The sequence below is a fragment of the Bubalus kerabau genome, chromosome 14 (genome assembly GCF_029407905.1).
Source record: "Bubalus kerabau isolate K-KA32 ecotype Philippines breed swamp buffalo chromosome 14, PCC_UOA_SB_1v2, whole genome shotgun sequence".
Taxonomy (NCBI): Eukaryota; Metazoa; Chordata; class Mammalia; order Artiodactyla; family Bovidae; genus Bubalus; species Bubalus kerabau.
The window spans coordinates 51,206,661-51,219,413 of record NC_073637.1 but is presented as its reverse complement, the minus strand read 5'-3'; positions in this window follow the sequence as shown (position 1 = coordinate 51,219,413).

Below are 12,753 nucleotides of genomic sequence, written 5' to 3'. Positions count from 1 at the left end.
ACTAATACAATTATGTAAAGTTTAAGAATAAAATAAAATTTAAAAAATAAATAAATAAATAAAAATAAATAAATTTTAAAAAAAGGAAATTTATCCAAAAAACAATAACAGGCTCTATTTTTTATAATTCTTATAATATTTCATATTACAAAACAATAATAAATTAATAAACACAGCAAAATAAAGGCATCTATCTAGTTGTAAAGATCTTCTTCTCAACCAAGGATAGATGGTTGAAATTCTCCTCATGCCCTGTTTTCAAAATGTTGCACTTCCATTTTTGAAACTAATTTGGTGAGACTCCATGTATGACATTGAGAGAAATTGCACTTACTCTAAACTGTTTCCTGGCAAAATTGTTTAGCCCTCCGACAATAAGAAAATTACAGGGGGACATTGAATTACTCCCTACCCAAATCTAAAGTTTCAGTTGGGGATGTTTTCCTAAGAAATGTATTAATTTGAAGGATTCCATGTTCATATCTTTTATTTATCTAAGTCAAATATTTGAATAATACATCAAAACTACCTTTAATACAAAGCATGCTTTTTTAAAAACTCCCTTCAGACACATTATAGTTATGTATTTTTTTGCATGTGATCCAATTCTGTTTGAAGAAAGCTGCTTTGAATAACAGACAGTAGATTTCAGGAAAAGAGATTATTTAAAACTAGATTGTTATGTCAGATTTTCATTGTTGTTTTTTGTTAAAATGTTATATAATTGAAGTTATTTTAAAGAATATTCACATCCATCAAACAAAGAAAGGCATTAGCAAAGAGAAGCTACACACTTTTACTAAAAGTCCTTAAAATTCATGATGGACTTTTCCCCCCTCAATTAGTAGGTGCATGTCTGAGGTAGGGGGAGGGATATTAAAAGAAGTTACGTAAATTCATTTTGAATTAAATAAAAAAAAACTGACTAGGCATGTGAATTGCTTTATTAAATACTACATACTCTTATATTTGTGAAATATGCACAGAGGCTATTTAAGCTTATCTGATTAAGCAAATAAAGATACAGAATTTCCAGTTAAATTTTAATTTCAGATAAACAAGAGACAAACTTTTAGTGTAAGTATGCACCATGAAACATTTGATACATTCTTATTTAAAAAATATTTGTGGCAGCCTGTATTCTTTCTGGGAAATCTAAGTACATGAATAAAGCATTGAGACTTTAAAGAAAAATAATTGGACAAGATGCAAACCTTATGTGGCTTTGATGCTTGCTGAATCGCTTGGAAATTGAGGTCCATCCCACTCACATCCTGGCATAAGGTGTTTGTGATTAATTTTTAAAGTCTGGACTTAGAGATCTGTCTGTTGTCAAGGGTCACAGAATTTGAGCAACGAGGAGACCGTAAGCTTCTGTATCTGTACTGACATCAACACATTGACTAACTAGGAAAATCTGCTAGGTCTAATCTCATGGTCTTAACTCTCTGCTATAATTAGTTATTACCGCATTCCCTTTGAGTCACACTGGAGACAATTCAGTTTAAATAGCAGTGTTGAATTAATTTATCTAATTTTCGAAAGCACCCAGCCACTTCACACATTTTCATCTACACATCTGAATATTCTTTGTTCTCTACCTTAGAACTGCCCTTTCTGTTTCTGGGTTCCTGTAATATCTTCCACTTGCCTATATGCCTCAGCAAAATATTCCTCTTCTGAGTTCTTCCAGCACCTTCTCATATTATCAGATATTAATAAAAATCAAGCACTGGTGAAGGTAAAAATCCATGTGCATGCACAGACAGGCAGACACAAATTTACATACAGCTCTAAAAATGGTTCAATACCCCTTTTAATTTTTCTCTGGAGTGGTTTGAGGAAAGAGCATCTATAAAGTATCCGTGAGCTTTGAAAATATCAGGAAGGAAAGGAAAAGAGGATATTATAACATGTGGTGGATTATATATGAGTCTTCTTTGAGCTTCTCTCAGAAATATATGGTAAAGATTTAAGTTATTTTTGGCTATACTATTAGGTTTTCTTTTTAATTGTAGCACTGCTCTAAGATTGCAACAAATAGGCGTTCACATCTATGAGATTACATTCAGTTAACATTCTAATAATCACTAACAGATAAACAGACTTAAATGTATCTTATGCACAAAGTACTGTCCTTATGCAGTCTACATATTCAATCTCATTCAATAGCCAAGATAGTTGGATAAAGTAGTTTCAATCTCCATTTCAATAATCAGGAAAATGACATGCAGTGAGGTTTCATAATTTCTCCATGGTCACATAGCACTTCAAATTAACACAGGTAAATTACTGTATTAAGGTGAATTTACTGTAATTTGGGCACTGGGTTAGATCTGAGGTGTCAAAACCAAAGAAGGAAATGAGAAGAAAAAGAAAAAGAAGGAGGGAAGAGGAAGGACAATAGGAGGGAGAGAAAGAGGAAGAGGAGGAAGAAGGAAGAATATTTGGCCTCCTATATCTCATAGTCTATTAGGGACAATATATATGCAAGAGTGAATATAATAGTATATTATATTGTATAAAGATAATAAACAAGATAAAAACAATTGGTTTTATGGCAGATGAGGAGGAAGAGCTCAGTGAAGGTCATTCAGTCATGTCTGACTCTTCGTGACCCCATGGACTATACAGTCCATGGAATTCTCCAGGCCAGAATACTGGAGAGGGTAGCCTTTCCCTTCTCTAGAGGATCTTCCCAACTCAGGGATCGAACCCAGGTCTCCTGCATTGCAGGCTGATTCTTTACCAGCTGATTCACGAGGAAAGCCCGGGGGGAAAAGCAGGAGCAATGAAATATTCACGGAGGCATTACAAACAAGACTTTGAATAAGAATCCATTAATTTTCAAGGTGGTAAGCACATGTGCATATGAAAAGGTTTGTAATTATGAAACCAAGTGATGTGTTGGTGCCTCTATAGATAAGATAAAACTGGAAAAATCATGAAAGACCTCATATGCATATAAAGGGCCTTGAGTTTCAGCCCAGATGGGATGGGGAATATAATACCTCATTCAAAAATAAGTCCACATGCCTCCATATAAAATCCAGACACTGAAGTCTGATAGTCAAACCTTTGAAGAAACTAGCCCATACTGAGTTTTAAAACTTCATCCTCACTTACTCCTACAAATATTTCTTTCCAAACGTTAGTCTACTCACTCTTTCCTAAAATATGACATGTGTACTTCTTCTTTTTGCTTTTGGCTGTCACTTTTTTATATACTTAAAACACACACACATGTATACACATGGTTTCTCTATTAAAATTAAGTTAAACCCCTTCTTCTCTACTTCTTTATTATTCAATTACTAATGAGTAGCCTCTTAAAAGCGCTAGTGGGAAAGAATCTGCCTCCCAAGGCAGGAGACTCAAGAATCAATCCCTGGATTGGGAATATCCCCTGGAGGAGGAAATGGCAAATCATTCTAGTATTCTTGCCCAGAAAATTCCACGGACAGAGGATCCTGGCAGGCTACAGCCCACGGGGTTGCAAAAGAGTCTGACACAACTGAGCGTGCACAACCCCCAGCCTCTTAAAGCATGAATTTGATAACTAACATGAGAATATTCTTATGAAAGGAATTATTTACTTAAAGAAAATACCTCAATGAGCTGTTTGGCAATGGTAGATTAAATTCTTAGAGCGTAGATTGAAAGAGATAGCAAGAGACAAAAATCTTACTTGCTTCTCAGATTCTACTTCGTTTAGAAACTTTTAGTGTTCTCTTCCCCAATTTTGCCATGTATTCTTCCCATGTGCTCCAGAGTACTCTAGATCAACTTTCAGTACAACAGTCAGCAAGTGTATAGTAGTGACCAGTGGACTGTACAACCAAACTTCCCACTGGACATTTGAACAGGGATTCTTGGAGGACAGAAACTATATAATCATGCCTAATGTTCCTGTAGTGCCTGGCACGTTGCAGGTACTTAAAAGCTGCTCTGTGAATGAATGAACAAAACAACCTCACCAGGACAGAGAGCTGTTTCATGATTACGTATGCTAGAAAAGCGAAGGGTTAATTATTCCTCGATAACAATATAGTAACTTGCAAACATGAATAGGAAATTAGCTAACAGACTTCCTCAGGACAGTTCGTATGTCAGAAGAATATCTCATTATCAACCCAAGCCATGTCACAAAGAAGAGTTAATGACCTCAGTTGACATAAATAGGTCATGAAGGCAAATTAACTTTAAATCACTGTAGTCGTTAGTGATTGAACTGAGACTGTCTTTAAAATGGTACCTGGGGCAATAAGATGCTAAAGATGCCATCACATTGGCCTTTAGGTAGCAGAGGGATAATCAGATGGAGATTGTGTTCTGAACTTTAAGTGACACAGGAGATCCACCGAGATTAGTAATAGTCAGGCAGAAAGTCAAAACTACTGAGATAAATATTCCCTTATCTCTTTAAGATTTTCATCAAAACAACCAGAGTCCCAGTCATTCTAGATGCATGTGATGATTATTTCTGAAGGGCTTTAAATAACAAAAGCAGTCAATTTTTTTTTTAATTTTAGATTAAGATGATTAACTCTTACTGGATTTTAGATGTTTATTCCTTTCATTGGGAGCTGGCTGTGGCGCTAGTGGTAAAGAGCACTACTGCTAATGCAAGAGATGTAAAAGACACGGGTTCTATCCCTGGGTCAGGAAGATCCCCTGGAGAAGAGCATGGCAACCTACTCTAGCAGTCTTGCCTGGAGAATCCCATGATCAGAGGATCCTGGCAGGCTACAGTCCATAGGGTCGGCAGAGTCGGACATGACTGAAGTGACTTAGCACAGCACACCCCTTTCATTTATAAAAGCATTCATTCAAGTATTTATTTATCCAGCGTGTATTGAGTAAAGGCTTCCCAAGTGGCGCTAATGATAAAGAACCCTCCTGCCAATGCAGGAAATGTAAGAGACTCGGGTTTGATCCCTACTTGGGAAGATCCCATGGAGGAGGGCATGGTAACTTACTCCAGGATTCTTGCCTGGAGAATCCCATGGACAGAGAAGCCTGGAGGGCTACAGTCCATAGGGTCGAAAAGACTTGGACACGACTGAAGCAATTTAGCACACACACATGTATTGAGTAACTACTATGCACCAGGCATTAAGTGCTGAGAATATAATAATGAACAGCAAGCACATACTTGGTTTCTACCAAGTTTATAATCTAGCAGAAAAGACAGACACAGAACAAGTAATTGAAAATGTGATGTTGGCTTGGGTAACTTAGGTAATGTGATCTAACATAACACTTAATTACCATTTCTGAGAGATAGATAGAATGGGCTGGAATACCATTGGGAGCTCAGTTGACACACCTGAGATAAGTTTAGAGGAAGTTACGCTAAATATATGTTATTTTGCTGTTCTAGAGTTTAAAAGGTAAAAGCAAAACAAAGTAAACAGAGTTCTCATCCTTATATAGATAATTTGGTCCTAGGATGTTTAGAAGAAAAGGGACAAGTGGATTATTAAAGCCCCAACACGTTTTTTACAAAAATTTTTATTGGAATATAGTTGCTTTACAATGTAGTATTATTTTCTGCTGTTTAGTAAAGTGAATCATCTGTATATATATATATATATATAGCCTCTCTTTTTTTGAATTTCCTTCCCATTTATGCACTAACCAGTACATTTTCATTAATTATTTGTTTTATACATAGTAGTGTATATATGTCATTGTCAATCTCCCAATTCATCCCACCCCATCTTTCCCTCCTGATGTCCACACATTTGTTCTTTACATTCATGTCTTTAATTCTGTTTTGTAAATAGGTTCATCAGTACCATTTTTCTAGATTCCACATACATGCATTAATATATGATATTTATTTTTCTCTTTTTGATTTACTTCACACTGTATGCTACTGCTACTGCTGCTGCTAAGTCGCTTCAGTCGTGTCCAACTCTGTGCGGCCCCATAGATGGCAGCCCACCAGGCTCCACCGTCCCTGGGATTCTCCAGGCAAGAACACTGGAGTGGGTTGCCATTTCCTTCTCCAATGCATGAAGGTGAAAAGTGAAAGTGAAGTCACTCAGTCCTGTCCAACTCTGAGCGACCCCATGGACAGCAGCCTACTGGGCTCCTCTGTCCATGGGATTCTCCAGGCAAGAATACTGGAGTGGGTGCCATTGCCTTCTCCATCACACTGTATGACCCCTTATTTAATAGCTGAAAAGAATTAAAACCCTATGTGGTTATATAATGGGCTCCAGGATTACATGGCTCATAAATAGCAGAGTTAAACCAAGTGTTAAGTCCCTTGAAAGAATGCTCCCTGTACAGATGGCTAACAAACACATGAAAAGATGCTCAACATCACTCTAAGAAATGCAAATCAAAACCACAGTGAGGTACCATCTCACGCCGGTCAGAATGGCTGCTATCAAAAAGTCTACAAACAATACATCCTGGAGAGGGTGTGGAGAAAAGGGAACACTCTTAAGCTGTTGGTGGGAATGGAAACTAGTACAGCCACTATGGAGAACAGTGTGGAGATTCCTTAAAAAACTGGAAATAGAACTGCCTTATGACCCAGCAATCCCATTTCTGGGCATACACACCGAAGAAACCAGAATTGAAAGAGATACACGTACCCCAATGTTCATCATGGCAGTGTTTACAATAGCTAGGACATGGAAGAAACCTATATGTCCATTGGCAGACAAATGGATAAAAAGTTGTGGTACATATACACAATGGAATATTATTCAGCCATCAAAAAAGAACACATTTGAGTCAGTTATAATGAGGTGGATGAAACTAGAGCCCATTATACAGGGTGAAGTAAGTCAGAAAGAAAAACACCAATACAGTATATTAACGCATATATATGGAATTTAGAAAGATGGTAATGATGACCCTATATACGAGATAGCAAAAGAGACACAGATATAAAGAATAGACTTTTGGACTCTGTAGGAGAAAGCGAGGGTGGGATGATTTGAGAGAATAGATCGCCAGTCCAAGTTTAATGCATGAAACGGCATTCAAAGCTGGTGCACTGGGACAACCCAGAGGGATGGGATAGGGAGGGAGGTGGGAGGGGGGGTTCAGGACCAGGGGACACATGTACACCCCTGGCTAATTCATGTTAATGTATGGCAAAAACCACTGTACTATTATAAAGTAATTAGACCCCAATTAAAATAACTAATTAAAAAAGAATAAATAGAAAGTAAAATGTTAAATATAATAGAAGAGTTAAGTCCTATTACATCATTTCAAACACTGCAACATGGCACAACAGTGGCTATGTAATAAGGTGTAATCAGCTTTTTCCTGTAAGAGAAAGGAAATGTAAAATGAAAAAAAAAATGAGTCTTCAAAGTTCTTGTACAGATTTAGCACTGTGGGTCATTGTTTACTGTATTAATGTAGGCAACTACATGGATAATAAAGGTAATTTTATAATAATAATAATAAAAGAGTGCTCCCTGTATATACACAACTGAGAGGAAAGGCAAGTTAATCCCCTAATACTCCCTGGTTTAGCTCTCACCAGAATATTTTAGGGCTTCCCATTTAGTGGCACTAGTGGTCAAAAAAACCTGCCTGCTAATGCAGGAGACATAAGAGACACAAGTTTGATCCCTGGATTGGGAAGATCCTCTGGGGAAGGGCACGGCAACCCACTCCAGTATTCTTGCCGGGAGAATCCCACGCACAGAGGAACCTCGTGGGTTACAGTCCATAGGGTCACAGAGAGTCAGACATGACTGAAGTGACTAAGCACATATTATTTTAAAAATTATTTTGGTAGGGGAGCCGTCACAGTCATAGGCTTTCAGAATTTGAGGAATGGAAGTTATGATGCAGAAGTTCCAAAAGGGACTTCTGCATCAGGGACTCTGAAAAGGAAAAAAAAAAAAAAGAAGAAGCCAAGATATAAAAATGGACTGCTAGAGAGAAATAATGCTACTCCAGGCAGGGACATAAAGATGTCCCTCATTCCTTTGTCAGTTCTCTGAGCAGGGATGGCACAGAGGTAGAGGTTGACAGGAAGGGGGATTAGCAGAGTTTAAGCTGTCTCATAATTTCTACTAGCTTTTTCAGTAATCTGTGCTAGCAACAACTGAGTTTCTCAGTCTTATATCAAGTGTGAGTAAAAATATATGTAGAATGACTTACTTTTTAAAAAAATCTGTAACAGAAAATTGAAATAGAAACTTAGTCTTTTTCACTTAAAAGCATTTTCCAAGACTAGTCTCTGGCATGCTTGCCTTCCTGCACTGCACACTTCCAACTCTACTGCTTTTTCAGGACACTGCTATTTGGAAATTCTGGAACACTTCAGCCTGCACCAGCAAGGAGAGCTGGTTCACTGGATGACTGTGTCACCACTTCCCTCGTATTTTGCACCAGTGCAGCCTTTCTCGGACTGACCCACACAGTCACTGACAGCTTACTTCTTCCCTCTGTGTGCTGTGCTATGTCACTTCAGTCCCGTCCAACTCTTTATGACCCTATGAGCTATAGCCCGCCAGGCTCCTCTGTCCATAGGATTCTCCAGGCAAGAATATTGAAGTGGGTTGCTGTGCCCTCTTCCAGGGGATCTTCCCAACCTAAGGACTGAACCTGCGATTTTCATGTCTCCTGCATGGCTGGAGGGTTCTTTACCACTAGCACCACCTGGGAAGCCCTCTTCTTCATCCTGCTGCTGCTGGGGCTGCTGCTAAGTTATTTCAGTCATGTCTGACTCTGTGCGACCCCATAGACAGCAGCCCACCAGGCTCCCCCGTCCCTGGGATTCTCCAGGCAAGAACACTGGAGTGGGTTGCCATTTCCTTCTCCAATGCAGGAAAGTGAAAAGTGAAAGTAAAGTCGCTCAGTCATGTCAGACTCTTAGCGACCCCATGGACTGCAGCCCACCAGGCTCCTCCGTCCATGGGATTTTCCAGGCAAGAGTACTGGAGTGGGGTGCTTTATGACCCAGACTCTATTTCCTGGCAACAAAAGGAAACAAATGGTTACCACTTTAAAGAGTTTAGCTTTGACCTACTTAGTACGAGAGGTGGAGATCAGGCCACGTGCAGCCAGGATTTGGGGGGTCTTTTGTTCCTTGGTTTAATGTTTGACCTTTCCTTGATATCTCTTCCTTTAACCGGCTTTAACCTTTCTCTTTGATCTCTTCTCTTCCTTTGTGGAGGACAGGAGCCAATTTCTGCCCACCCCCACCACTCACCACCCCTTTCAGCAGCTTTCCCTTTGGTTTTCACAGCAGTTCCTAAGGTATTGGCGCCTCTTCCGCCAGGCCCTCCCCCCAGACCGCCACCATCAGACTTGTCACCTTCCTGATTAACACCTCTACCATTCATCCCCATTTCTAAGTGCTTGTGAGAGCTTTGTTCCAAGAAGAGAGTTATGCTTTTTGTGAAATTTCTCCCCAAAGCGTACTTTACTGACCATCTTTCACCACATTTCCTTTAACAGCAAGCGTTATTCATCCAATAGAAATTCAGATGAGAAAATCATATGAAACCTCCACTTTGGGCACATTGAGGAACTAACTAAACTATTTCAGACCATAAAGCATTACCTGGTACACTGAAGCGAAACTGTTTAAAAATTGGACCTTCATTGACTGCTACTTGTTTTTTTGCACAAAGTGTTTTCACAGACATTATTTTATAACCCTGTGAGGTAAGCAGGCCAGAAAAAAAGGAGGAAACCAAGGCTCAGGACAGTTGAGTGACTTAGCAAGGCTAAGGCTGATATCCCTGCATTCATCGTTCAACAACCAAATTTGACATGCCAACTTGTACACAGCGGCTGCTTGAGACCCTGAGTGTCACCCCACCTACAGGTCCAGCCCCTCCCAGGACCTTCCGTTCTTCTACAATGCTTGACAGTATGGAGTGGGTGTACTGTGTTATGATCAACAGTTAGTTCTGATTGTCAACACCCCATATGTAAAAAACAAACAAAAAAAAAACACCCAATATGTTCTTGCTGTTAAGTGTGCAGTATTGGGCTTCCCGGGTGGTAAAGAATCCACCTGCAATGCAGGAGATGCAGATTTAATCCCTGGATCCAGAAGATTCCCTGGAGGAGGAAATGTCAATCCACTCCAGTGTGCTTGCCTGGGAAATCCCAAAGAGAGAGGAGTATGGAGGGCTACAGTCCATGGTGTCACAAACAGTCGGACACAGTTGAGCACGCACATGCACACATGCAGGTAATATCAACCTAGGACTACATCAAGCTAAATTTTCAGCCTTTTTGGCAGGGAAGAGGGTAGTTCAGGGATTGGAAAACGGTCCCAAAAGCAGTGTAAATTTCAGCTGCAAATCTTTGTGAATGCCACATTGTGGTTAAGGAATCTTCAAAGATCTCTTTTTTCCTGCTCCCACCAAGAGTCAACATTGGCAGAGACAAGCATGCCTGGCCTTCTACATAAGAGTTTTTGTCTTTAAAAATATGTCATCCTTTGGTGTCTAAATTTTATTCAAGATTTGCCTTGATCTCTCACCCTCTAACCTGGGCCCTCAGCCTTGTCTGCTGTCCTCTGCTAACATGTGTCTGTTACAACTCGCTCTAGACCAGAGATCAGAGCTACTCACAGGCAAATGCCAAACCTAGCACTTGCTTACACATCTGGACTTAAACATTTCTGGGCACTGATTATTTCCTTTATTTTACTGCTCGTTCAGCCAGGCTTTTAATAAGATTTCATATTTAATCCAGCAATTTTTTTTTAGGTGTTTGATACTGACAGGGCGTTCTCTGACTAGCTGGTCCTCCCTAATGCCAGAAGCAGAAGTCTTTGACCCATAATTTGTTATTTTGTCCTTTATTGGCTGCCAGACATGCCATATACAAATCTTGAGGAAAAATGAACATGCAAAATTGGCATAGAAAAGTGGAGTTACATTTCACGATAGTGCGTGGAAATGGACCCCAGGGGGTGCATGGATTCATGGGCGGCTGTGATGTCACTGAAATTGCTATCATCTGGAAAAGATGATGTGATCATCAGCCGGACACATGAGTTTAAGAAAAAGAAAGTTTACACATTTATTAACTAAGGTTTTCTTTAGACAGAGAGAGGACTTACAAAAAAAAAAGAAAAGAAAAGAGCAGCAGCTGCCATGGGAATTCTAGTAAAAGTACATTACAGGAAGCGGGGACGGGGGTGGGCCTCAAGCCAAAACAGATTGGGAACCACTAGTATAGGGGAAAAATGCACTCATGTCCATTTGGAAGAATGAGAAACTTTGATTTTCCCCTTTGTGCCAGGGAATACACATTCCCTCGAGGGCCAAAAGAGAGATGTTCTCTCCAGCTCTGTCCACAGTCACCTTTTCAGGCAGATTTATTCTCAGCCAAAGGGAAAGATCCAGCTCCAGATGCAAGGTATTCTCTTTGCCTGCCTGCTAACAGATTTGCTTATTAAAGCAGAATTTCTTGCTCTCTATGACTGGAAAAATCTTCTATGGGATGGAATAAAGCAACGGTACATAGAAACCATGTCAAGCCATAGGTATATATGAAACACAAACACCACATATTAATAGCAGGACAATGACAGTTAAAAAAAAAAACTCTGGTGTCAAGCAAGTACTGCATTTGAATACCTTTGCAAGAAAAGATTCCTCTAAGCATAAAGGCGGGGGGGGGGGAAGCCTTTAAAGGTCAATTAGAGGAAGAATTCTAGCACATCAGAAGAGATAAACTCATAGTAATTCGTTTACCCCACCAAAAAATTTACTGAACTCCTGCTATGTGCCAGGCAATGTTCTAACAAATTCACCAGTGAACAAAACATGAATCACTATAGTGGGTGGTATATTTTAACGCGGGTCTGTGTGGATTTCTGATCATTTTCCTACCCCTAGACTACAGCACTATCCCTGCTTGGATTTCCCAAAGCTTTGCCCTTCTCTGTTCTGTGTACATGCCTGCCCTTGTCGATTTTGTGTCCAAGAATAGTTTCAGCAGATTCTCAATCTACATGTAACTAATGGAAGAGGAAAGCCTCTATCCAGCTCCCATGGATTGGCCTTTGTGCCTGTGAGCTTACGTTCTCCCAAAAAAGATGATTCAGGATAACGATTCTGGCACATTATCTCATTAGGCCTCCTGATACTAAATGAAGAAGGCAGTTGAAAAATAACACTCCATTTCACAAGAGAGAAATCTGGGGCAGGGAGAGGTTAAATAACTTCTCTAAATCAAACAGCCAGCAATTGGGCCTGGGACAAGGACAGAGATCTTAAAATTCACATCACATTTTCCATCCCTTCCTTTGCACTGACTTTAGATGAAGTTTAAAGAATTCTGGCAATAATCAAAGATATAGAATGAGGAAAATATAAATTTAAAGCAAGTTGCTAGTTCAGAATATTGCTAAAATTTAGATATTGTCAACACTGATCCAAGATACAGAAAAATTAATCATCCACATGGAAATGCATTTTTTAATGAATTAGCATTTTCCTTAATTAGATAAAGCTGTATGATTATATTAAGTAAATGTTTATGTTCCAGATGCCCCCTTTTTTTTTTCTAATACTGATAATATAGCAACAAACAAACCTCCCAGAAAGTATTTCACAATATTATGCTGCTATCTGAGCTTTTAAAATTCAAACTTGGAAAATAAAATGCATAAAGGAAAAAAGCAGAGGGAAACACATTTGTAAATAACCTGGAAACATGAAGAAAAGAGATCAAGCTGAAACTGAATATCCAGCTGTGTAAACACATTTAGATACTTTAAAAAAATCTCAAATTGAT